This window comes from Citrus clementina, unplaced genomic scaffold (assembly GCF_000493195.1).
Source record: "Citrus clementina cultivar Clemenules unplaced genomic scaffold, Citrus_clementina_v1.0 scaffold_9, whole genome shotgun sequence".
Lineage (NCBI taxonomy): Eukaryota > Viridiplantae > Streptophyta > Magnoliopsida > Sapindales > Rutaceae > Citrus > Citrus x clementina.
In genome coordinates this window covers 12,916,712-12,942,394 of record NW_006261964.1, presented here as the reverse complement: position 1 = coordinate 12,942,394, position 25,683 = coordinate 12,916,712, and the positions used below count along the sequence as shown (strand labels likewise).

General features: G+C 33.9%; 1 non-coding gene across 1 annotated transcript; it reads left to right on the top strand.

The window, feature by feature from the left end:
• Nucleotides 1-19,882: 19,882 nt before the first annotated feature.
• On the top strand, nt 19,883-19,988 carry LOC112095433. The gene has a single exon (XR_002903810.1). It is a non-coding gene; the product is annotated as a small nucleolar RNA R71 (small nucleolar RNA).
• Nucleotides 19,989-25,683: the final 5,695 nt, after the last annotated feature.

The following is a 25,683-nucleotide window of genomic DNA, read 5'->3' as shown; positions in this document are numbered from 1 at the left end:
GCGACAGGCACCTGTCGCACCAAGCTTCGTGCGACAGGTTGCCTTCTTCTACCTCAGTATTTGTTTGTTTTCGCCAGTCCTTTCGTCTTTGTTCGTCTCTTCTTATTCGTATGTAATATCTTCTTCTACCTCAGATCGAATCTCATCCGACAACCCAAACAACAAAACAAAATCAGCTTTTTAATTCTCTAAAATCCAATTTCGGAATTCAAATTCCCCGGGATTTTCCATCAAAAGCCACGTTGCGAAATACTAGGCGGGCTGTACGGATACCTACCTCCACCCTCCAATGAGGACAAACCCACCAACACGACCACCACTGTCTGGTCAATTTTCGCGCCACCACAAACCATCCTCAAGCCCCAATCCAAACCCAAAACCACCCAAAATTCTCTCCCGACTAGACCCCATTCCTCACCTGCAATCGCACCTTCCCTCGACGACGTGGTAGCGCTGCCGCAACCGGCATTGGTCGACGTGACTTCGACCGTAATCGAGGAGCACGACCCCGCTAGACCGAACGATTACGAGGATTATAGGAGAGAGAAGAAGAAGAAAGAGGTGGATGTTGAAGTTAATAGAGAACTGGAGAGAAGAAGGCAAGAGGAAGAGGAAAGGGAGATGAGAGAGAAGGGTAATTTGGTCTCAACAGTTCTTTTATGGCTAATGTTGATAGAAATTTGTTTGAGGGGTTAAGATGAAAAAAACTAAAATTTTTATGGTTATTAGTGTAAATTTCCCATTATTCTTGCCACTCAATCCCTAGTATAATGCCTTTATTTAAGCATTATTTGTTTTAACTTTATTGTATATATGAGCTAATACTTTTGCTTTTGGTCCTTTATTGTACAAGGAACAATATGGGTATAGAGCTAATGATGTTTGATTTTGAATTTGTTTTGATGGTGAATGATGAATGACATGTCTATTTGATCTCATTTTTTCTTTTAGTATTTCAATTTTAACAATTTGGGTATGGTCTTTTATTGTGCTCTTGAATGGTAATAGGGGGTGGGTGAAATAGTTTCTTTGTAATATAATAATATTTTATTTTATTGATATTGGATATAAAATATAGTTTTTTGTCGCAAATATGTGGTACTGATGTGGTCCTAATGGGTTCCATGTTTGACAAAAAAAGTTGTTTGTATTATTTGATAAATAATTGGATGCTACTAAGAGATAATATTTTGTAGATTAAAAATTTAAAACATTGAGACAAAATGGGGAAGAAAGTCTCATGTGTTGTTGAAAAAATTAAAACCGTTTCAGGGGCAATCTGAAGCAAGAACATCTTTTTTTTTTAATGCATATTTAAATATGTATGCTCTGCTCCATGTTTTAAAAAAGAAAAAGTTAATAACTTTGTTTAGAAGTTCTTATACCTAAAATTTCGAGCACTTTTTGTGGTGGCTTGTATGTTAAAAACTAGCAAAATCCTAAAAACTAATATTATGTCATGATTTTCCTTAAGGAAAAATTTACTTGACAGTTTTAAATTCTTTTCATGTTCTTACAATTAATTAATGGAACTCAAAATTACTATTATGAGTGAAAGATGATACAAATGTGAAATTACTATTTTGGTTAATTTTGAAACTATATAGTAAAAAATAGTAGGAGAAATAAAAGTAATAAGGATTCGGATAATCTTGTTACTCTCTAGATTTTGATTGTATACATGTTAGGCAACATTCTTTTTATTACTATTTCTTGCACGTAAAAATATAAACTAGTCAAGCAAGTATATGTTATATGCCAAGCATTTGATCTTCAAAAATAGAATCCTTCAGGTGCTAAATTTATTTTTATAATTTTGTTTGTTTACTAATTTTAAATTGTCTTCTTGCTCTAGATTTCACCACTTTAGAAACTTTATCAATTGAATAAATGGAAAGAGTTCTTTTTTTAGTTGCTGACTAATTATCATTTTTTATAAAATTCACGATTTGACCAACACTGTGAAAATGCAATAAGATATTCACCATTTTGTTAATTGTGATTTACATAGCTTTGTATTTTATTATTGTTTTTACAATTTTTCTTTTTCAACTTGTATAGGACCTGTGATAAAGCTTTAATTGAAACTACACTTTACATCAATTGAAACCACAAGTTTATGATTCTATAAATGATACTCACTTTCTCTTTTCTTTTTCTTTTTTTAACACTTTTCTTAACTGAAGATGAATATTTAATATGACAAAAATTTGAAGTTTGATTTTTCTTTAATAGTTTAATTTATATAGTATCAAAATTGTGTCAACAACATTTATAACTTGTTGGAAACTTTAATAACAATTTACATACTATGGTCAGGAGGTAAAGAATGGATAAACATTGGATGAAAGTTCCAACTAGACTTTCTTAGGAGTATATTGATGGAGTTAAGTCATTTATGAAAGTTGTAGAAAAATGTGTGGATCAAAATAATCTGGTTCGTTGTCCATGTCAAAACTATCAAAATGATTTTTTTAAAAAAACCTTTAGATGTAGTTGAAGATCATTTGTACAAACCCGGTATTCCGTTTAGCTATAAGAGATGGGTTTTTCATGGCAAAAATTATAAATCTAGTTCTGATTATAAATTTGGTTCTGGTAATAGATCAAATGAATTAGGGATGGAAACATTTTTTGTTGAGGATGCAAATATTGATAATATTGAAGAAAATGATGAGATGTATGATATTGTACATGGTATATATGGTCCACAAATACATGCTCAACAATCTAACCTAGGGAATGACACAGTTTTGCCTAATATGGAAGATGGGGAAATTGATGGGATTGCTACTTTGTTAAGCGAAGCTAAGAAAATGTTATTTCTTGGAGCTATGTTGTTTTTATTGAAGTTTATTATGAAGCTACTCCATATAAAGGTTCTCAATAAATGAAGTAACAAGTCAATAGATTTGTTTCTCAACTTATTAAAAGAAACTCTATGTTGGTTATTTTAACTCAATTGCTATTGATGTTAATGTGCAAGTATACACAACAAGTAATAAAGTGATGAATATTCAAGATCGTCTCCATAGGGACTGATGTTACTAGAAATGCTATAGCAATCACGATAGTGCAACTTCCTTCTATCTAAAGAAAAATTTAATTAAAGTTGATTGACTAATTAAATTAACAATTTAATAAAATAAATGCAGTAATAAGGTAAATTAGATGAATTACGCAAAAAGAACTTATTAAGAATAAGGTACTTGAATGATCAAACTCTCTTCATGGGCTGAATATTTTGTTCAAATTAACACAAGTTGCTGCAGCAATCCCTACAGCACTGGGCATAATTATTTTGCATCCTCAGCTGTCGATTGTTGGACTTCTCATAACTTTAAGCAACCTAACAATGATCAGTTGTTATTTCACCTAGGATATGACATTATGAACATACACTCTCTCTACCCTACAAGGTGAATTCCTATATCTAGTTCTTCACAAATCTTAACTTAAGTATGGCCCTTTTAGGACTCAAGTTAAACTCAATCCAGAAAACTTAAAATTAAGATCAAGTATTACTCTAATAATTTCCACTAAGACAGGCCATTTTGTGGCTCTCTCTTAACTTGAACCATTAAATGGGAGGTCAATCGAAATAATAGTTGTAATATAAGCTATTATAGCGAAATGCTGCAGCAATCTTGCAGCAACTCATAAGAGCAGTCAAAAACTCATTGAGGTTGTTTGTCACCCAACTACAATCAAATTTAGTTTATAACTTGTAAAAGAAAAACTAACAGCAAAATATCAGTCATGAAATAAATCATCTTAATCAGAGAATAAGTAAGGAAATAAGTAAAGAATGATGAAAACTGAATCTAAATAGTTCTGCAGATTTCTTCAATGGTGCAGACTTGTTCTCTCTTGAATTCTGCTTCTTCCTTCTTTTTCTCTTGATTTCTTCGATTTTTTTTCATTGCCCCTCTTCCATATGATGCGTGCTCCTTTTATACTTGAAAATTAGGGTAAACGGAAGCCCAGGGCGCACATAAGTCAGATTAGAAAACTGCAGATCGCGATTCTGCAAGTATCTTGCGCTAAATTTTCTCTGTCGTTGTTCTAGGATTGCTACAGCAACGGCTACAACACTACATTGAATTATAAGCTTTTGGACACCTACAATTATGCACACAATCTAAGCACGAATTATTCGAAATCAAACAAAATTTATTAAGACTAAACTAAAATGAATGTTTATACAAAATGTAACAAAAATGCAATAGAAACACACAATTTACTCTCTAAGTAATATTAATTTAAGTCTAGAAGTGTCATAATAACTCTCATTTCATAGAGTTATTACTCTACCTGAAGCGGCATATTTACCGAATTCAACTTATGAGGCAAAAAAGATGTTTAAGGATTTTAGTTTAGGATATGAAGTTATCCATGCCTGTAAGTATGATTGTGCCTTGTTTTGGAAAGAAAACAAGGCATATGATATGTGTCATCTATGTGGTGAATCTCGATACAAATTTGTCATTGGTAAAGGAAAAAAAATACCTCAGAAAGTATTACGATATTTTCCTTTGAAACCCTGACAACGACGACTTTTTGTATCCCGATATATGGCAAAAGATATGAAATGGCACAAAGAAAAGCATGTTATTGAGGAAGGTGTTTTAAGACATTCCGCTGATGGTGAAGCATGGAAAGATTTTGATAAGCCTTTTCCTTGGTTTGCACAAGATCCTCATAATGTGAGATTGGGTCTTGCTAGTGATGGATCTAATCCTATTGCAAATATGTACAATTCTTACAGTATGTCGCATGTGATGCTTATGCCTTATAATTTGCCACCATAGAAGTGTATAAAAAAAGCCTTGTTTTATTTATATCATTGCTTATTCCTAGACCAAATGCACCAGGAAAAGACATTGATGTGTATCGAAGACCTTTAATTGATGAATTAAAGGAATTGTGGAATGTTGAAGGGGAGACTTATAACACTTAAACTTAATGTAATTTTAGATTACATGCAGTCGTATTATGGACGATCAATGATTTTTTTGCTTATAGCAATTTATCAGGTAGAGTATGAAATGTTATAAAGCTTGTCTTGTGTGTAATGAACAAACATCTTCAGAACCATTGCCTAGTAAAATATGTTACACGGGACATCGCTGATTTTTACCGAGTAGCCATTTATGGCGAAAGAGTAGACTACATAATGGTAAATTAGAAAAAGATCATGCTCCAAATGAGTACTCAGGTCATGAGATTTTAAAGCAGCTTGAAGTGCTTGGCACATATAAACTAGGGAAGCATCCTAAAACTGGACCAAGAAAAGCATATTCTTTTGAGTTAGAGAATTGGCCAACTTTAAAACTTCGTCATAATCTCGATGTGACGCATATTGAGAAGAATATATGTGAAAGCCTTGTTGGAACATGCTTAAAGCAAGATTAGATTTGTAGGATATGAACATTAGAAAAGAGTTGCACCTTACAACTCAGGGCAACAAACTAGTGAGGTCTCATGCTTGTTACACTTTAACTTTGGATGAAAGGATTAAGTTTTGTCAATTCCTAAAGTCAATGAAATTTCTAGACGAATATGCATCTAATATAGTTAAGTGTGTGAATGTGAATTAGGGAAGCCTATCAGGCTTAAAGAGTCATGATTGCCATGTCTTATTGGAACCCCTACTTCCAAAAGGAATACAGCCTTATCTATTAAAAGATCTCTGCACGACAATTGTAGAGTTATGCAATTTCTTTAGACAATTGTGCACAAAGACAATTATTGTTGCTGATTTGGATGTTCTTGAAAAAGGAATTATCATGATTCATTGTAAGCTTGAATGTATATTTCCTACTGCATTTTTTTATATAATAGTGCATTTGGTTGTACATTTATCTCGAGAGGCAAAATATGGTGGCCCTGTCTCATTTAAATGGATGTATCCAATTGAAAGATAATTATATTTTACTAATGTCATTAATTGTTTAATTAATTTCTCTTTAGAATATATATGATATTCAACTACAATAATTTCTACCTTAATAAGAACTTAGGAGAATATAAATCTTACGTAAGCAACAAAACTCATCCCGAAGGTTCAATTGCTGAAGCATATATTGTCAATAAGTTATTGACTTTTTGTTTAATGTATCTTCAGCAAACTGAAAAAATACTCAATCGGACTGAGCATTACGATGACGGTGGAGAACGAGTAAAGGGCATACCTGTTTTCTCTCAAAATGCTCGACCTTTTTGACAAAGTTATGTCAAAAGAATTTTCACGACAAGAGATTGATAAAACTCATTGGTATATCTTAAATAATTGTGAGGAAGTGCCACCGTATTTAGAGTAAGTGCATTTAAAACTTAGTTTCAGTTTTATAATTATAATAGAAAGTTTTCTTTACAAACAATTATTATTTGTTGTGAACATATGAATTTATTACAAGCAGAAGGAGTTACACACTTAATTAAAATACAACAACGTTTTCCAAAATGGTTTGCTTTACATGTAAGTGGATTATTTATATATAAAAAATTTAAAAAGTTTAAATAGAATACATTAACTATTTTTATAGAAATTTAATCATGTTCAAATTTAATGTGCATAGATGAAGCATTTGCATAGTCAAGCGTCTGTTAAAGTAAATGGTCAACCGTATTCATTATCTTATGGGTCTGACCTTAGGGTTTTTTGCTACTCGGGATGTAATGTTAATGGAGTTCGATATCATGTAGAAGAGAGAGATGATGGACTTTTAACTCAAAACAGTGGAATAGTTGTACGTGGTGAACATGATAATGACGAAATTGATTTCTACGGAGTGTTGACAGATGTCATTGAATTACAATATATATTTAATTTTCGAGTTGTTTTATTTAAGTGTAAATGATTTGATACTGACCCTAAAAGGAAAAGAGTGATACGAGATTACCATCTTACCTCTATTAATATGACTTTAACAGGGTCAAATGAAGATCCTTTTGTGCTTGCAAGCACGACAAGTAATGTATATTACTAATCTTAAATGTTGTGAAAGGTGGAAGGTAGTGGAAAAGGTACAACTTAGAGGTGTGTCGGATGTTCAAGAAAAAGATAAAGAAAATGAAGATGAACAAGAACAAGAAGAGTATCAACAAAATGACTCAATTGAGTATGAGGTTTTATGGTTGAAGAAGTTCATTTGGATCGAAATTTCAATGGAGATGATGTTAATTCAATCAAGGTTAATGCAAAAGCACTACAAATGCAAAAAGATGATTTCATTTGTGACACCATAGATGAGGATGATGCAACTAGTATGGATGGTTGTTGGCTAATTTTATAATCAAATGCTACTGATGCCAATGTGCAAGTATACACAATAAGTAATAAAGTGATTAATATTCAAGATCGTCTCCATAGGGATTGATGTCACTTGAAATACTATAATAATCACAATAGTGCAATCTAACTTAAGTCTGAAGTTAACAAATGTAAAGTAGGTTCTATTGAAATTGATGATTGTGAGAGAATAAAGTAAAACAATACCGTAATGAAATAAACTAAATTAAATGTGTCTAAGATTTAATTGAGACTATGGTAGTTGAATGATCAAACTCTCCTTATGGGCTGACTGCTTTTCATCAAGTTAACACCAGTTGTTACAGCAATTGCTGCAGCACTGGGCAGAATTAATCTACATCCTCAGCTGTCACGTATTGGAACTCTCATACCCTTAAATATATTAGCAATGACCTGTTGCTAATCTACTTATGATATGGCCTTATGACCCCTTAGTCTCTCTACCCTACAAGGTGAGTACCTATGTCTAGTGTGTCACAAATCTTAACTTCAAGTATAACCCTTATGGGAATCAAGATAACTTAATCTAGGAAACTTAAATTAAGATCAAGTAATACTCTAATAATATCTGCTAAAACATGTCCTTTTGCGGCTCTATCTTAACTTGAACCATTAAATGGGTGGTCAACCGAAATAACAGTTATATTAATAATAACTACTAGAGTAAAATGCTACAGCAATGACATGACAACACATAAGAACAGTCAATAACCCATTAGATTGTTTGTCACTCAACTACAAGCAAATCTAGTTCACATTCTGAATGAGAAAAACAAACATTAATATATTGTTCACGGGATACATCAGAACAATCAAAGAAAGAAGAAAGGTATAAGTTGAGAACAGCAAAAAGCAAATCCAAATAACTCTACAGGATTTCTCAATGTTGCTGAAGTCGTCCTCTTCAATTCTGATCTTCTTCTCATTTTTTCTCTAATGTCTTAATGATAATTCCCCCGCCGTTGTTTTATGTGGTGCGCACCCTCATTTTATAATGCAAACTAGGGTAAAATAAAAGTCCGTGGGAGTGCATAAGTTAAATTAGGAAACATGCAGATCCCAATTCTGCAGCTGACGCGCGCTTAAGTTTTCTCCCTTAGTGCTCCTAGATTACTACAGCAATGATTGCTCTAACAACAGCTACAACACTGCACTGTTCCCGATTGTGGTTTTCTTCTTTTGCAATCATCTTCTTTCCACCTATTATTAGTCTAATGTCTTAGCATCCCTTCATGAATTAAGAATTTCTGAAAACCTACAATTATACACATGTTTTAAGCACAAATTACTTTGATTCAAGCAAAACTTATTAAGACTCAACTAAAATGAATGTTTATGCAAAATATAACCAAAATGTAATAAAAACATCTCATTTGCTCTCTAAGTGATCTTGATTTAAGTCTAGAATTGATGTAATAACTCTCATTTCGTATAGTTATCACACCCCCAAACTTAAACCTTTACTTGTCCTTAAGTAATGACAACATACTAACACTTCACGCAAACAATCATGCAACACAACTTTAGCTCTTTTATCAAATTTGCAAGAATTCTTCCACCTTCATATCACAATCCCAATCATGCAAAGTGACCATAGTAAAACAGTTCTAGACTTAAACTTCCTTCTGTCCATAGTGTGTGTGTGTGTTACTTTGATTGAATTCCAGAGATGTTATAACCTCACCAAGAGATTGCATGTAATTCAGCAGTAACAAAATTTCATTCATATATAGGGTAGCATAAATTTCACATACTCAAATTGTACTGATTTTAAGATTGAAAACTTGAGAGTATTCAACCTCCTCACTGCAACATTTATTTTTCATGTGAATGTCAATCAATTGTAATGATGACACCCAATTACTCAAACCATGCACAGATCAGAGTTACTGTAGCAATATCTGTAATATAATCTTATCCAGAGATATCTTTTACTCAAGGCTGAACATGGAGCTCATGAATAGACCTAGCTACTCAATGTCCTAGACAAAGGACTTTCTTGTATTATTGTCTTTTTTTTTTTGGAACATAAAATGCTACAACATTGCTCATAACTCTTGTTACCTTTGAACACAACTCTGCATATGGGGTACATACTCAGATCTGGTTACTCAGCAACTTGAGCCATTGGAACATAGTTTATTTCATAGATAGCACAATCAATCAAACTTGCTTTTCCCCTAAACTTAAGATCTTTTCTATTCTTTTGGTTCTGCTCTAGCAGTCTCATACAATTCTACCAAAGTTTATGTGTAAGGACATAATTTCACTCTCCATCTATTATGTCTCTACTCGACATTCTTATAATCACCATTTTTAACACTCAATTTATCTTCATTAGGATTCCAAATCCATATAAAAATATTAAATATTAGAGCTTCACATGACCTATACATAAACACATATCCAAAACACCCAAATATACATCCCCCCCAAACTTAAAGGTGTTGTGTCCTCACAAGCATACACAGCGAAGTCACACAATTTGACAAGGACATTGAGGAAGACATTAGAAAAGTTGAAAACATAATGTAAGAAAAGTTTTTTTTCAGAATGAAATCAATTGACTAGCAGGAAGGGAATACTTCCCTGTGGTTTCTATTACTGCAACATGACGGAATGACATCAGCACTTCTTGGATGCACTGCGCAGCTTACCATTTGATGAAACTTGTGGGGAAGTAGCTGACAACGTCTTTATCTTTTTCTTCAGTGGGCTGGTGAGAGGAGTTGCTGCTGGGGTAGCTTGCGTGGTTGATACCGATCTTGTCCGTTTTGGTTCTGTTGAGGTTGCTAGAACAGTGCCTCTAAAAGTACTACCCTTTCTTTTGTTGAATTCTCGCAGACTAGTACGAACATGTTGGTTAAGAGTATGATGTGGAGGAGTTAGGGTTGATGCATCAGCTACTTGTCCCTCAACTGTGATGGCGGCAATGATGTCAAGTAGTTGTGTGGCTTCTGCGGGTGTATGCGTAGCTCTGGTTGCTACAGTAGCCAGCTCTGCATCAATTTGCTCAATTTCATCGAAATAACTAGAATGGGGGGCTCCTTTTCAGGTTCCTCTTTTTCCTCTTCTTGGATAATATGCCTTTCTCTGGTTTTGGAAGGGGTCCTAACTGAAGGTTCCTCACGTTCTTTCTTAGAATCATCCTCTGCCTTTGTGGGTGAGCTGTCAGTCGTAGACTTGTCACCTTCTTCCTCAGGTTGATAAGATGGTTCAGCATCTTCTGATTCTACCTCTGCTTGTGGTTTGGCTGCAGCTTTTGCTTCTGGTTCATCTGTGGTAGTAGTTTCTTCACTGGCTTCTGCTGGAGCACCTGTGGTGTTGATGTTAAAATTGTATTGCTGGAGCAATTAATCAGGGAAATTTCGGTGGGTGCTTTTCATGTAAAGAGCAAATTGGTGGAGTTGGTTGTCCAAGTGTTGTAGATAACTCCAAAACCGATCGTTTTCCCTTTGCTGAGCCTCAGCACATTGAGTTATACTGGTACTTAGCGCCTGGATTGTCTGTTCTAAACCAATAGCTCGTCTTACTCCTATTACAGCAGCTGGTTTAGTTGTCGTTCCAGCACTCTTACCAGCAATTCTCTCAATGGTGCATGTAGTAAGGGCACCATCATTTTTGACATGTTCATCTTTTGCGTCAAGATGAACACCGGATACTACACAGATGCTGGTGATGAGTGATAGGAATAGCAAGGCAGCAGCTTTGTGATTCTTTATGGCACAATCTCTAATTTATTTTTCGATGATGCTTCCCACATCTATGGGAAGCCCTCGAACAATGGCATATAACAACACCAACCTTTCTTGTGAAACCGTAGTAGAGTGAGTGGTTAGCATAAGCCTCGATTTCAAAAATTTCATCCACACCTTAGAATAGGTTTCAAATCTATCATATTAATTATACGCCCTTCCTCATTAGCCCATGATGCCCCTTTTATTGTAAGAGTTGTGAAGATAGTGCTCTATCTTTTCGGGGTCAATTTATCAAGCAACTTGGCATACTCACAATTAATTTCAGCAGGTAAATTATAAAAAACATTTATAACTCGGGAGTCTAATGGAACAAGTGTGTTTCTTACCCAAATGTTGTACTAACCAGGGCTTACCAAATTGGCGTAAAATTCTTTGACTACTGGTAGCACAGGACCTCAAGGGTGGTTGCAAAACTCTAACCACCCATGCTTTACTGCAGCATTGTGTATTGTTTGCACAATCCTGGTGAGTTGTTCTGGAAATTGAAACTCTTTTTCTTCTAGAATCTTACGTGGCTCAATGAATTCTTCATATTTTTCTTCGGCGTGGTAACTCTGGAAGCGTGAAGGATCTTTGAGGCGGCTGGCTGTTTTCTTATACTCGCAGTAACAATTTGAAGGTAATGTCCCTGAGAGTAAAATGGGAAGATGAGGGTTAAAATTATTAGAGTTGTGCTTGCGAAGGAGAGGGGGAATAGTGTCATAGGTCACTACGCACAGTAATTCCTTTTTATAGTCGAATTTACATGAAGATAAATCCGGTAAATAAGGATAAATTAGGGAAGGAAATATTTTGAATATAATGAGTATATCCCATAAACATAGGCCAGCGAAATTAATGCATTAATTTCAAAGATTTTTTTTTCTCAATTACTATCCAAATCCATGCATCCATCTGTCATGATTTATCTCCAACGGTAAGTGAGAAGCTCCAATTTTTAATTTACTGTAACGGTAATATTGGTTGTTGTAGCACCCATTTGCTTGCTCTAGCAACGGTTACATACTCCACTCCAATAGCCTCTGACACGTGGCTTGCCTCTGCTCTCTGTCACCACATAACCTCACTTGTCAATATGGAATTCAATTGCCACACATACTTCCCACAAAAACTACAACCAATTCTAAAAATAATTAAAAATAAAGATATCAAATGATAGCAAGAGTAAAGAGTTCAATAATGTGAAAGGATAAAACTAAATAGCTAGAATTGAAGAACAAAATTAAATAAAATAGAAGAGAGGAAGAGCCTTCAACAAAACTAAAGAGGGTCAAGCTTGGTTTGAGGTGGCTGTCTCCACAATGGGCTGCCTCCCATTGAGCGCTTGATTTAAGGTCCTTCAGCCTGACTTTCTTTCACTGCTCAGTAGCTGGGTTCTTTAAAGAGTAAAACCTCATTTGAACAATCTGCCGCTGGGTGTATGTAATGCTTAACCCTGTGTCCATTAACTTTAAATTCTTGACTTGTTTGTTCATCTAGAAGATCAACAGTCCTATAAGGATAAAATTTTAACAGCTTAAAAGGTCCAGACCATCGTGAATTTAGCTTCCCTGGAAATAATCTTAGTCTTGTATTATGGAGCAGCACTAATTGACCAGGGCTGAATTGCCTGTTTTGAATATGTTTGTCGTGCCAGTATTTTGTCCTCTCTTTATAGATTCTTGCATTTTCATATGAGAATAGCCGTAATTCATCAAGCTCACAAAGTTGAAGCTTCCTTTACTCTGCTGCAGTATGAATATCCCAATTTAATTGCTTCAGTGCCCAGTGTGCTTTATGCTCTAGCTCTAGTGGCAAGTGACAAGCCTTCCCATAAACAATTCGGTAAGGAGACATGCCAAGTGGAGTTTTGTATGATGTTCTGTAGGCCCATAGGGAGTCATGTAACCGCAAAGACCAATCTTTTCTTGTTGGGTTCACCAATTTTTCTAAGATCTTTTTAATTTCTCTTTTGGACACTTCAGCCTGACCGTTGGATTGTGGGTGATATGTTGTTGCTACCTTGTGTCTGACTCCATATTTTACCATAGTTGCAGCAAATACTTTGTTGCAAAAATGAGTATCTTCATCACTAATAATTGCTCTAGAAGTGCCAAACCTGGAAAAAAATTTTCTGAAGAAAAGCCACCACTGTTTTAGCATCATTGGTAGGTAATGTTGCAGCTTCTACCTACTTGGAAACATAATCCACAGCAACAAGGATATATAAGTTCCCAAAGGATGGTGGAAAAGGTCCCATGAAATCTATTCCCCAGACATCAAAAACTTCCACTTCCAGAATGTTGGTCAATGGCATTTCATGTCTTTTAGTTATGTTCCCTGTCCTTTGACACATGCCACAACATTTAACAAATTCATAAGCATCTTTAAAAATAGTAGGCCAGTAATAACCTGATTGCAGAACTTTAGCAGCTGTTCTGTGACCACCAAAATGTCCTCCATATGCTGCAGCATGGCATGACTCCAGTATGTGGGGAATTTCTCCTTCTCAAGCACATCTTCGTATTACTTGATCTGATCATAGCTTATATAAATGTGGGTCATCCCACTGATAACTTATAACATCATGAAGAAATTTCTTTTTCTTCTGAAACTTCAGCTCAGGTAGTAGTAACCCACTTACTAAGTAGTTAGAAAAATCAACATACCATGGAGATCCTGACTGCTGCAACATCTGTGCTTGCTGTACTACCAACAGTTGTTCATCAGGAAAAGTTTCAGTGATGTCCCTCCCTGTCAATGTACTTGTGTCTGCTTCCAGCTGCGACAGGTAGTCTGCTACTTGATTCTCAGTCCCCTTTCTGTCTTAAATTTCCAGATCAAATTCCTGAAGCAATAAGATCCATCTGATTAATCTTGGTTTGGCATCCTTCTTTGAAATTAAGTATTTGATGGCTGCATGGTCTGTATATACAGTCACTTTAGTACCCACCAAGTAAGCTCTGAATTTATCAAAGGCAAATCCTACTGCTAGCAACTCTTTCTCTGTAGTGGTGTAATTTATTTGAGTTTGAGTAAGAGTTTTGCTTGCATAGTATATGGAGTGAAAAACATTATTCTTTCTTTGTCCTAATACTGCTCCCACAGAATGGTCACTAGCATCACACATCAATTCAAATGGTAGAGTCCAGTCTGGAGATATAACCACTAGTGCAGTGATCAGAGCTTTCTTTAATTCTCCAAATGCTTGGAGACAATCTTTGTCAAAGTGAAAAGGCTTGTCATGTTCCAACAATGAGCATAATGGTTTAGTTACTTTGGAAAAATCCTTAATGAATCTTCTGTAGAATACAGCATGACCCAAAAAACTCCTAATACCCTTTATTGAAGTGGGGGGTGGCAGTTTATCTATTACTTCTATCTTGGCTTTGTCTACTTCAATACCATTCTTGGACACCTTATGACCCCACACTATTCCTTCTTGCACCATGAAATGACCTTCGACCATGCATGCAATGAATACAAAAAAAAAAAAGAGAACAAAATTAATAAAAATAAGCAAGAAGGAGAAATTACGGTACTAATCTAATCACGCTGTTACAACCTTTCTATAAAAAACACACTTAAAAAAAATACGCGAAATAAATTAACGAAAAATAAATTAATAAGATAAAAAAAATTACAAAGAAAAATAAATTGTAGAATAGAATTTTAAAGAAGAGAAAGAAAAAAGAAATTCTTACCTCTAAATGTAGATTCACTTTTTTTTTATAAAAAAATTACAAGAAAACAATTAAAAGAAATTATTCACAAAAATTAATTCTACAAATTAAAATAACTTACCTCCCCGGCAACGGCGCCAAAAACTTGTTGTGTAAATTTTATTGAACTCGTAAGTGCACGAATCTATTGTAGAATAGATTAATGGTGACGAGTGTCGATCCTACGAGGAGGTGGATTTTAATTATATGTAGAATTAATTTTGTATAAGGGTGGTTGGATTTGTGGTGAAAGTGACTTAAATTATCCTAAAATTAGAATTGAAATGACAAAAATAAATTGAAGAGAAATCTATTGAAATGACGTACTTGGGTATCTGGATCCGTATCAATATGCACCATGGGCTAAATATTCCTTATTAATGCCAATTAAATCATGAGGGGGGTTTCCACACCTCATGAACCACGATCTAATCAATATGGTGCTAACGGCTTATCGTGCCAAATACGACAAGATTATTATTATTTGTCGACGAAAAGTCAAAACATCTACAAAAATTAGAGGGGAAGAGAAAATAAATTTACCAAATAAAGCCCATGGCACATGTTGAGACTTCACCTTCAATCCAAGCTTGAAAGAAAATTAACTACTCATAATTGAACTAGAGGTAAAATAGAAATTTATTAAAATACGTAGAAAATACAAGATGAAGAAGGAATTACAGAAAATGAAGCTAAAAAATGAATACAGGGATGCCAAATTAAGGGGGGAGGCCCCATTTTTTATAGATACATTGAGTAAATCATAGCCATCAGATTAAAAATAGTTTGGACGCTCAGGATTGTGCCACGTCATTAGTCAACAGTACGCGGTTTGACAACGTGGTTTGAACAGTGACACGATTTGGTTGAAAATAATCCTGTGTATATGCATGTACCGTACGCGTAATTTTTGGTCCACTAACATGTTGCCACATCACCAATCAACAGTGCATAAGAATTTTCTCCACTGGAATCATGACACCTCATCAGTCAATGCCACATCATCGGTCAATGCCACATTATCGATCTGTCTATGTGAACAGTGACATTTTTCCTTTTATGCTCCTTTTAAGGTTTTCGACTGTCCTGAGTTCCAAAGTGATGTCTGTTTTACTGTCTAAACTCTCATTCATTGTAAAATGACCATGATGCCCCTAAAATACATAAAATACTTAATTAAAATAAACCACACATAATTAAATCACAAGAAGCTTAAATACATAAAAGTAAGGGTGTTAGTAAAACTTGAAGTGTAAAATGACGATTTTCTCCTTTATAAATATACATTTTCTAACACTCAACAATATGGAGTGAAAAACCTTATCCTTTCTTTGCCCTAATACTGCTCCCACAAAATGGTCACTAGCATCACACATCAGTTCAAATGGTAGAGTCCAGTCTGGAGATATAACCACTAGTGCAGTGATCAGAGCTTTCTTTAATTCTCCAAATGCTTGGAGACAATCTTTGTCAATGTGAAAAGGCTTGTCATGTTCCAGCAATGAGCATAATGGTTTAGCTACCTTGGAAAAATCCTTAATGAATCTTCTGTAGAATCTAGCATGACCTAAAAAACTCATAATACCCTTTATTGAAGTGGGGGGTGGCAGTTTATCTATTACTTCCATATTGGTTTTGTCTACCTCAATGCCATTTTTGGACACCTTATGACCTAATACTATTCATTCTTGCACTATGAAATGACACTTTTCCCAATTGAGTACTAAGTTAGTCATCTCACATCTTTTAAGAACTTCTTCCAAGTTGTGTAAACAATCATTGTATGTCTCTCTAAAAACTAAGAAGTCATCCATGAAAACTTCTAAAGTCTGCTCTACCATATCAGAAAAAATAGACATCATACATCTCTGAAAAGTTGTTGGAGCATTGCACAAACTAAAGGGCATTCTTCCGAAGGCAAATGTTCGATAAGGACAGTAAATGTAGTCTTCTCCTGATCCTCTGGAGCTATAGTAATTTGGTTGTAGCCTGAATACCCATCTAGAAAATAATAGTACTGTTTTCCAGCAAGTCTATCTAACTTCTGATCTATAAATGGGAGTGGGAAGTTATCTTATGATTAAATAAATTTTGTTCGCAGTTGATAAATAAAGTTGGGCACTTTATTTAGGTATAGACTGTAATAAATTCATTGAATGATTTGTCTTAATCATGTATGAATTTATTGATGTAGTACGACTACATTGAACAGGATCACATATGAGATTTAATTAACTTTGTAATAACTGTCAGACTTATTAAATCTCATAGGAGTTGATTTTACTGTAATCTTAATCTTGAGTTAATTATGATTTCATGATTGTAATTATTATTCCATTTGAGTTACCAATGGGCACGACACATCCTTGTGGTCAAGATTATCTGGTATCTTGGTGGGAACAATTATGAGTATTGGAGTTATGGATTAACAATATAGAATTTGTACAACACATTTCTTGATGCGTTTTCGGCACTTGATCATAGAATTCTCTGGCTAGAGTGTGTCAACATATTTAGTATGTTGAAAATGATCATTAGAGAAAATCAGTAAAGATCAAGGAATAAGATGTTATTAAATTGATTGGACAGTTGAGATATTAATTTAATTAATGATGTGGTATAAAAGATTGTGCAGTAAAGAAATCAATGTGGCTTGGGACGAATTATTATTCGAGTATACAATTATGGAAGTCAGTTCCAATATTTTAGTGAAGTAGATTTGGAATTAAATAATTGGGCTAGTTTAATTACAAGCCTAATTATTGTAGCCACTATTGTGTGTTCCTAAATGATCCCCGGGTTAGCTCATTTAATTGACTGCACCACTACTGGAATAATAAGCAAGATAACTAGTTATTTTGGTCAAAAGCCTAAATATATCATTTAGTGGGAGGCTCCATTTAATTAGCTTATGTGTAAGGGGCCTTATGTTATTTTACATGGTGGGTCCCCTATTAAATGAAAAGTAACATGAGTTTTATTTTGGGGCATTATCTGGAGCCTAGGGTTTTCACTAAAGGGAGATAAAAAAGGCTTATTTTCTCTAAAGAAAAGCGTGAAGCCACTTTATACAAATCGGAGAATAAGATTTTTCTCTCTATTGTTGAGAGAAAAATTTTTCGTACTAGTTGTTTTGGTAGTGATAAAGGCGCCCACACGTCAAGTGCAAATCGAACCGGAGTCATAACCTGGAAGATCATTGGTGACAGTTCGTGATCTAACAAGCGTGGTGATGACGGATCGTGATCTAACAGGAGTGGTGGTGACGGATCATGATCTAGGAGCCTAAATCACTTCAGCGGAAAAAGCCAACTCAGATTTTCAAGGTACGATTTCTAGAATACAAATTCTTATATATTATATGAGAGCGATCTTCAAAAGGTTTTATAAAAATTTAAAAACCTTATCTTTCCCCAACACTCTGAGGCTCCACCGAATTGCTGTGGCAATCTTCTAACATAATTTTATGCATGCATATTGATGGGCTTATCCCATTGATGTCTGCCATAGTCCATCCAATTGCTCTTCTGTATCTTCCAAGCATATCTACTAGACTCTGCTCTTGACCTACATTCAAGGTAGAGGAAATGATTACAGGGAGTGTGTTGTTTTGACCAAGATAAACATATTTCAAATGTGAGGGTAACAATTTTAATTCAAGACTAGGAGGTAATTCAATAGATGGTAAAGTTGTTTTTACTTCCCTGTCTGAAAGATTCAAATGCTCAATAAACCTATTATGTCTATCAGATTGCTTTCCTTCTATCCAATCTATCTGGTTTGCTGCAACATCTTCCTCTTCAAAACCTTCAAAGGTGGTAGCTTTATTGATCTCATTACTGCAACATCTGTCGATTCTGTCTGCTATAACAAAATCCACAACACTTAAGAAATTGTAATCTTCTAATTCATCAGGGTTCTTCATAGCCTCTAATACATTAAATGTGACTTGCTGATCATTCACTCTCATGGTGAGCTCTCCTTTCTGCACATCTATCAGAGTCTTCCCAGTTGCTAAGAAAGGTCTTCCAAGTATAATGGGTACTCTTTATCAGCTTCAAAGTCTAGTACAATAAAGTCTATTGGGAAGATGAATTGGTCAACCTTCACCAGTACATCCTCAATTTTTCCTTCAGGATATGCATGAGATCTGTCAACTAATTGCAAAGTGATTGTTGTTGGTTTGCATTCCCCTACTCCCAGCTGCTTAAATACAGACAATAGCATCATATTAATACTGGCTCCCAAGTTACAAAGTACTCTGCCAGTGTACCTAGTTCCTATAGAACATAGTATTGTAAAACTTCCTGGATCTTTCACTTTTGTAGGAATCTTACTTTGGAGCATATGACTGCTTTCCTGTGTTAAAGCAACAGTTTCAAATTCTCTCAGTCTTCTCTTTCGTGCCAAGATGTCTTTTAGAAATTTCACATAATTAGGCATTTGCTCCAAAGCTTCCACAAAAGGTATGTTGATGTGTAATTGCTTCAGCACTTCCGGGAATTTGCTGAACTGCTTGTCTTATTTTTGCTTCTGGAATCTCTGTGGGAAAGGAAGTGGATGTCTAAACTGCTGGGTAGCTTCAGGGGGTGCCAAATTCTGCTTGTTTGATTTGTTGTAGGTCGTGGCTACTGGTGTTGCAACTTCTTTGTCAGCATGTACTGGTTGAGTACATGTGTTTTTTTGAAGTATTTGAATATGTGTTGTTTTGAAGCTGTCGATTGAAATTACCCACATAGTTTACTGATGCTGGATTTTCAGGACAATTATCAAAGTCGTGTTCTTCACCACAGTATACACAAGAAAGTTCAGCAACTTGCTTTACTACTGCTGGAGCAGATGTAATGGCTTTTACCATGTTAGTCAATAAGGTTATTTGCGTTGATAAGGCTGTAATTGCATTTATGTTATGTACCCCTGTTGTTCCTCTTGCTACTGGTTACCTGGTTAATGGCCATTGATAATTATTATTGGCAATTCTCTCCAGAATTTCATAAGCTTCAGTGTAAGATTTGGATAACAGAGCTTTATTTGCTGAAGCATCCACCATTAATCTTGTACTCGGATTCAACCCATTGTAGAAAGTTTCCAATTGAATGCAACAAGGAATGCCATGATAAGGACACCTTCTGAGCAGTTCTTTGAATCTTTCTCAAGCCTCATACAACTCTTATCTTCAAGTTGATGGAAAGAAGTAATCTCATTCCGCAATTTTGCATTTTTTGTCGGTGGGAAATATTTCATTAGGAATTTATCATCCAACTTATTCCATGTTGGAATCAGATGGTAACGAATTTAACCATGCTCTTGCTCGATCTCTTAAGGAATAAGGAAAAAGCATCAGTCTTAAAGCATCTTGTGTTGCTCTAGCAATCTTGAAAGCATCACTCACTTCCAAGAACAACTTAAGATGGAGATGAGGATCTTCATTTGGTAATCCATTGAATTGACCTACTGTTTGCAACATTTGAAATATCACTGGCTTCAATTCAAAGTTTGTGGCTTCTACTTCCGGTCTGATTATCCTAGGGTGTACAACTTGAGGAGTTAACACGGCATAATCTCTAATAGCTCTGTCCATGTCATCAACCATGTAAATAATGTTGTTGTTGCCTGGCTGTCTCTGGTTAGCATGTTCATTCTGCTCTTCTTGAACGTTGACTGGTTGTAAGAGCCCGTGAGGGTCCAAATTTCCCACATCCTGCAAATTATTCATGCTTAAAATAGTTTTTGAATTCCTTTATTCTCTTCGCAGTCTCCTAACAGTCCTTTCAATCTCATGATCAAATTGGAATACCACAGATCCGTCTTTACGCATGCAAGTATTGACTTCACACTTCAAATCAAATTGGCGCTATATTTACTTCACACTTCAAAAATAAACAATCAGTCCCCGGCAACGGCGCCAAAAACTTATTGGCTAATTTTATAATCAAATGCTACTGATACCAAGGTGCAAGTATACACAACAAGTAATAAAGTGATGAATATTCAAGATCGTCTCCACAGGGATTGATGTCACTTGAAATACTACAGCAATCACAATAGTGCAATCTAATTTAAGTCCGAAGTTAACAAACGTAAAGTAAGTTCTATCGAAATTGATGATTGTGAGAGAATAAAGTAAAACAATACCGTAACGAAATAAACTAAATTAAATGTGTCTAAGATTCAATTGAGACTATGGTAGTTAAATGATTAAATTCTCCTTATGGGTTGACTGCTTTCCATCAAGTTAACACCAGTTGTTACAGCAATTGCTGCAGTACTGGGCAGAATTAATCTGCATCCTCAGCTGTCGCGTATTGGAACTCTCATACCCTTAAATATATTAACAATGACCAATTGCTAATCTACTTATGATATGGCCTTATGACCCCTTAGTCTCTCCACCCTACAAGGTGAGCACCTTTGTCTAGTGTATCACAAATCTTAACTTCAAGTATAGCCCTTATGGGAATCAAGATAACTTAATTCAGGAAACTTAAATTAAGATCAAGTAATACTCTAATAATATCCACTAAGACATGCCCTTTTGCGGCTCTATCTTAACTTGAACCATTAAATGAGTGGTCAACCGAAATAACAGTTATATTAATAATAACTACTAGAGTAAAATGCTACAGCAATGACATAAAAACACATAAGAACAGTCAAGAACCCATTAGATTGTTTGCCACTCAACTACAAGCAAATCTAGTTCATATTCTGAATGAGAAAAACAAACATTAATATATTGTTCACGGGATACATCATAACAGTCAAAGAAAGAAGAAAGGTATAAGTTGAGAACAGCAAAAAGCAAATCCAAATAACTCTGCAGGATTTCTCAATGTTGCTGAAGCCATCCTCTTCAATTATGATCTTCTTCTCCTTTTTTCTCTAATGTGTTGATGATAATTCCCCCGTCGTTGTTTTATGTGGTGCACACTCTCCTTTTATACTGCAAACTAGGGTAAAATAAAAGTTTGTGGGCATGAGTTAAATTAGGAAACATACAGATCGCAATTCTGCAGCTGACCCGCGCTTAAGTTTTCTCCCTCAGTGCTCCTGGATTGCTACAGTAATGGTTGCTCTAACAACAGCTACAACACTGTACTGTTCCCGATTGTGTTTTACTTATTTTGCAGCCATCTTCTTTCCACCTCTTGGTAGTCTAATGTCTAAGCATCCCTTCATGAATTAAGAATTTCAGAAAACCTACAATTATGCACATGTTTTGAGCACAAATTACTTTAATTCAAGCAAAATTTATGAAGACTCAACTAAAATGAATGTTTATGCAAAATATAACTAAAATGTAATAAAAACACCTCATTTGCTCTCCAAGTGATCTTGATTTAAGTTTAGAATTGATGTAATAACTCTCATTTCATATAGTTATCAATGGTATTGAAAAATCAATTGAATTTGAAGATGATACAGATGTTGAATAAGAAATATGTTAGTTTATGGTACATATTTATTTTTATGCTTAATTGTAAATTTACATATTCTTATCATCTATTTTTTTTAAATATGAAATGAGTGTAATCTGAGCTAACTCTAATATTATATATTTCAGATGGCTTTAGGGGGGCAAAAACGATCACGAGCACAACCATAACCATTGCCTTCATTGTCAGATGAAAGTCTTAATGTTGATTTGAATGCAACCGGCATATCTGACAATCGTAGTAGTACCGGTACATAATTAATCATACTTATTAAGTTTTATTTTTGTTTATAGTTCTAACTTTTTATATTTCAAATGTATATAAGCTTACATCCACCAACAAAAAAAGGATGTGGTCCTACACAAGGTAAAGGTTTGGATTACGTTGTTCGGTCATCAGATTGGGTAGTTTTAACAATCTTTACTAAGCATAAAAAAGTAACACAACCTCTTTCATCTAAACTAGCCAACGAGTGTGGCACTATCATTCGTAATCGTGCTTCATTGAATGTTAAGTCATGGAAACATATACCTTGGGTCAATAGGAAGGGGCTATTCAAACTATTTTTGGTATATTCACTTTTTATTTTCAATAAATTTCTAACTAAGGCTTTGTGTTCATAATTTTTTATGAGTTTGATATTTTTTTAATTTCTCTAATACTTAATATAATTAACTTAGACTTGGAGCATGAGCATGTGGTTCTTTGTTTGAATAAACATCAAGTTCCTAGTTGTTAAAAAAAGATTTCAAAGCAAGCACTTGTCTATAAAGCACATCAGGACAAACTCCATGATTATGGATCCACTTACTAAGGGATTGCCACCTTAAATGTTTTGTTAGCACACTGATCGTATAGTGCCGTGTCATTAGAGGATATTCAGTTTTATTGGGAGTTTGTAATTTTAGATGCTTTTATAATATAGATATTTTTTAGTTTATAGATATTTGATGTCATTTTCCACAATAATAAAGTTTTTGGTTTATTTATACTCTAATCTTCGTATGGTTTAAGCTTACTAAGGTTTAAGGTGAGCTAGTTAGAAATAGGTATATTAAGATCATATTGCATGCAATTTCCATATACACATCCACACCATGATCCATGTCATTCAATTGTATTGGTATAGTGACCATTGGTGGATTGAGTTACGACAATTATAACAAAGGCCACTTTAATCTGGTATTGGTATAATTGATAGATCCAAATGGTTATACATACATTTCGGCAATAACAGTAAGGTTAAGCTCATACAGTTATTTTGCAAAGCATGATTATAAGGCTATATATATAGCCGAAGTGGAAGATTGTTGGATCTTTTATCCTACGTTGGGCTTTTGTGTTAATAATTATGTATTGCAGACTGTCTTATAAGATTAAGCCCAATTAAAAGTGATTTATTAAGATTTTTAGTAATTTGGGCTTTAATGTATCTAATAAGGTGTAGGCCTTTAATGTATAGAAACTTAGAGGTAATTCTATTTTTGTGATGGGCTGAAATAGTAATACCTAAAGATATTAGGAAATTATCTATATAAGTGGTTATAGTCCCCAAATCACATGTAACGTTCTATTCTTTTCTAACATCTTGACGTTAGAGAGTGCAGAGAGAAACTTAAAAGATTCTCTAAGAAAACGTGTTGATCTAAAAGGCAAACCTCACGGCTCTAGAAAGCACACTACAACAATAATGACCTTTTGCGACAAGAATCGTTTGTTGCTCAAAGTATAAATTTTGTTGCCGTAAATTGTTGCAACAAAAATACGTTTGTTGTCACTGTCGCACTTAATATTCAACAACAAAACAAAAGTTTTCTTGCCTTAAACATCTTTTTGCAACAAAATAGATTCATAGTAAAAGAGTGTCCAACTTGTTTACGAAATCATTTTGCAACAAACTCTTTTGTTGCCCTTGTACTAAATGTTTTTTACAACAATATTATTTTGTTGCTAAGAAATAAAATAAATAATTTTACTACATAAAAATTGTGTAGAAATAAATTTTTTAACAACAAAATTACTATGTCACAATTTTTTTAAATTAAATACAATGATAATTAACACCATTATGAGAAAAAGAGAATTAATTAATTCAAAAGAATTATTATTATTGATGAAAAAAACATAAAAATAATTATAAGATGGAATATCTATTTTTTAAATAATGAATATAACTTTCTTGATTTTCTTCATCTTGTGGTGTAATTGAACTTCAATATTTCCTATAAAAAAACACAAACCGTAATTAGTTAACTTCTAACTATAATAATAATGTAAGATTGTAATAAAAAGAGATAAAAAAAAAAATTACACCATATTGAAGAAAAGTAGAAGAGATAAAAAGATAGAGATTGAGATAGAGAATGAGAGAATGAGAATTATACATTAGAGATGAGAAAATGAAAATTAAAGAGACTTAATGGATGAGAGAATTTAAAACAGAAGCTAAAGAATAAAAGAATGAAACAATGAAAGAAATATAGTATATGAGATATAAATAAAGTTTTTAGTGACAAAATTGAATTTTTTATCACTAAAACTTAATCTAGTGGAAAACCACCCACCTTTCACTTTAAAATTTTTTAATTTGTTTAGCGAAAAAATTCTACATTTGTTACTAAAAATATACATTTATTGACAAACTTTATCTTTTGTCGCAAAAAATTAAAAATTTTGGCGGATACAAAATTATTTAAATCTTTAATTTTTTGCTTTTAGTGACAAAATTGGAAATTTTCACTGCAAACACACATTTAGCAACAAAACTCAAATTTTGTCACAAAAAGTCAAGAAGTTAGATTTTTAAATTTAGAATTTTAGCTACGTAGATTTGAAGACAAATTATTTTTTGTCGCCATTGGTCACTCTCTCTTGACAAAACTATTAAGTGATAAAGGTTTTGTCACTAAATGTTTTGGCACCAACATATTTAGTTTGACGCTAAAAATTTAGGCAATAAAAAATTAATTCATTGCTAATGTATGTCTTTAGTTACGAAATATTTGTCGCTAGAAATGCTAATTAAATATTAATTTATTTCTTAAGTATTTGGCAACAAATATTTTTTTATGTTGCTATAACACACTTAAGGCAACAAAAATAATTTTGTCACTAGAAAACTTTTTGCTAAAGGCCTTAATTCTTATAGAGGCAATTGATCAATATAAATTCAAATACGTTTCTGCATATTTAATTATTTATTCTTGATAATACAATATGAATGTTTCTAATATTTTAGTTGAAGATTTTCATCAAAGAATTATTTTCTAATAATGCGATCTTGAGACTAATCTCAATCCTATTCTAAATTAATAAGTGAAATAAATCTTAATCCTAAATCCTAACTACTTTTAAAAATAATCTCAAAAGTATAGACTAATCCGGTCTAGTTTGGAATCTTAAATCCCAATTAAAATTTAAGATTTTTTGCCAACTCTACTCAAAATAAATAATGAAAGATACACGATTTGAGA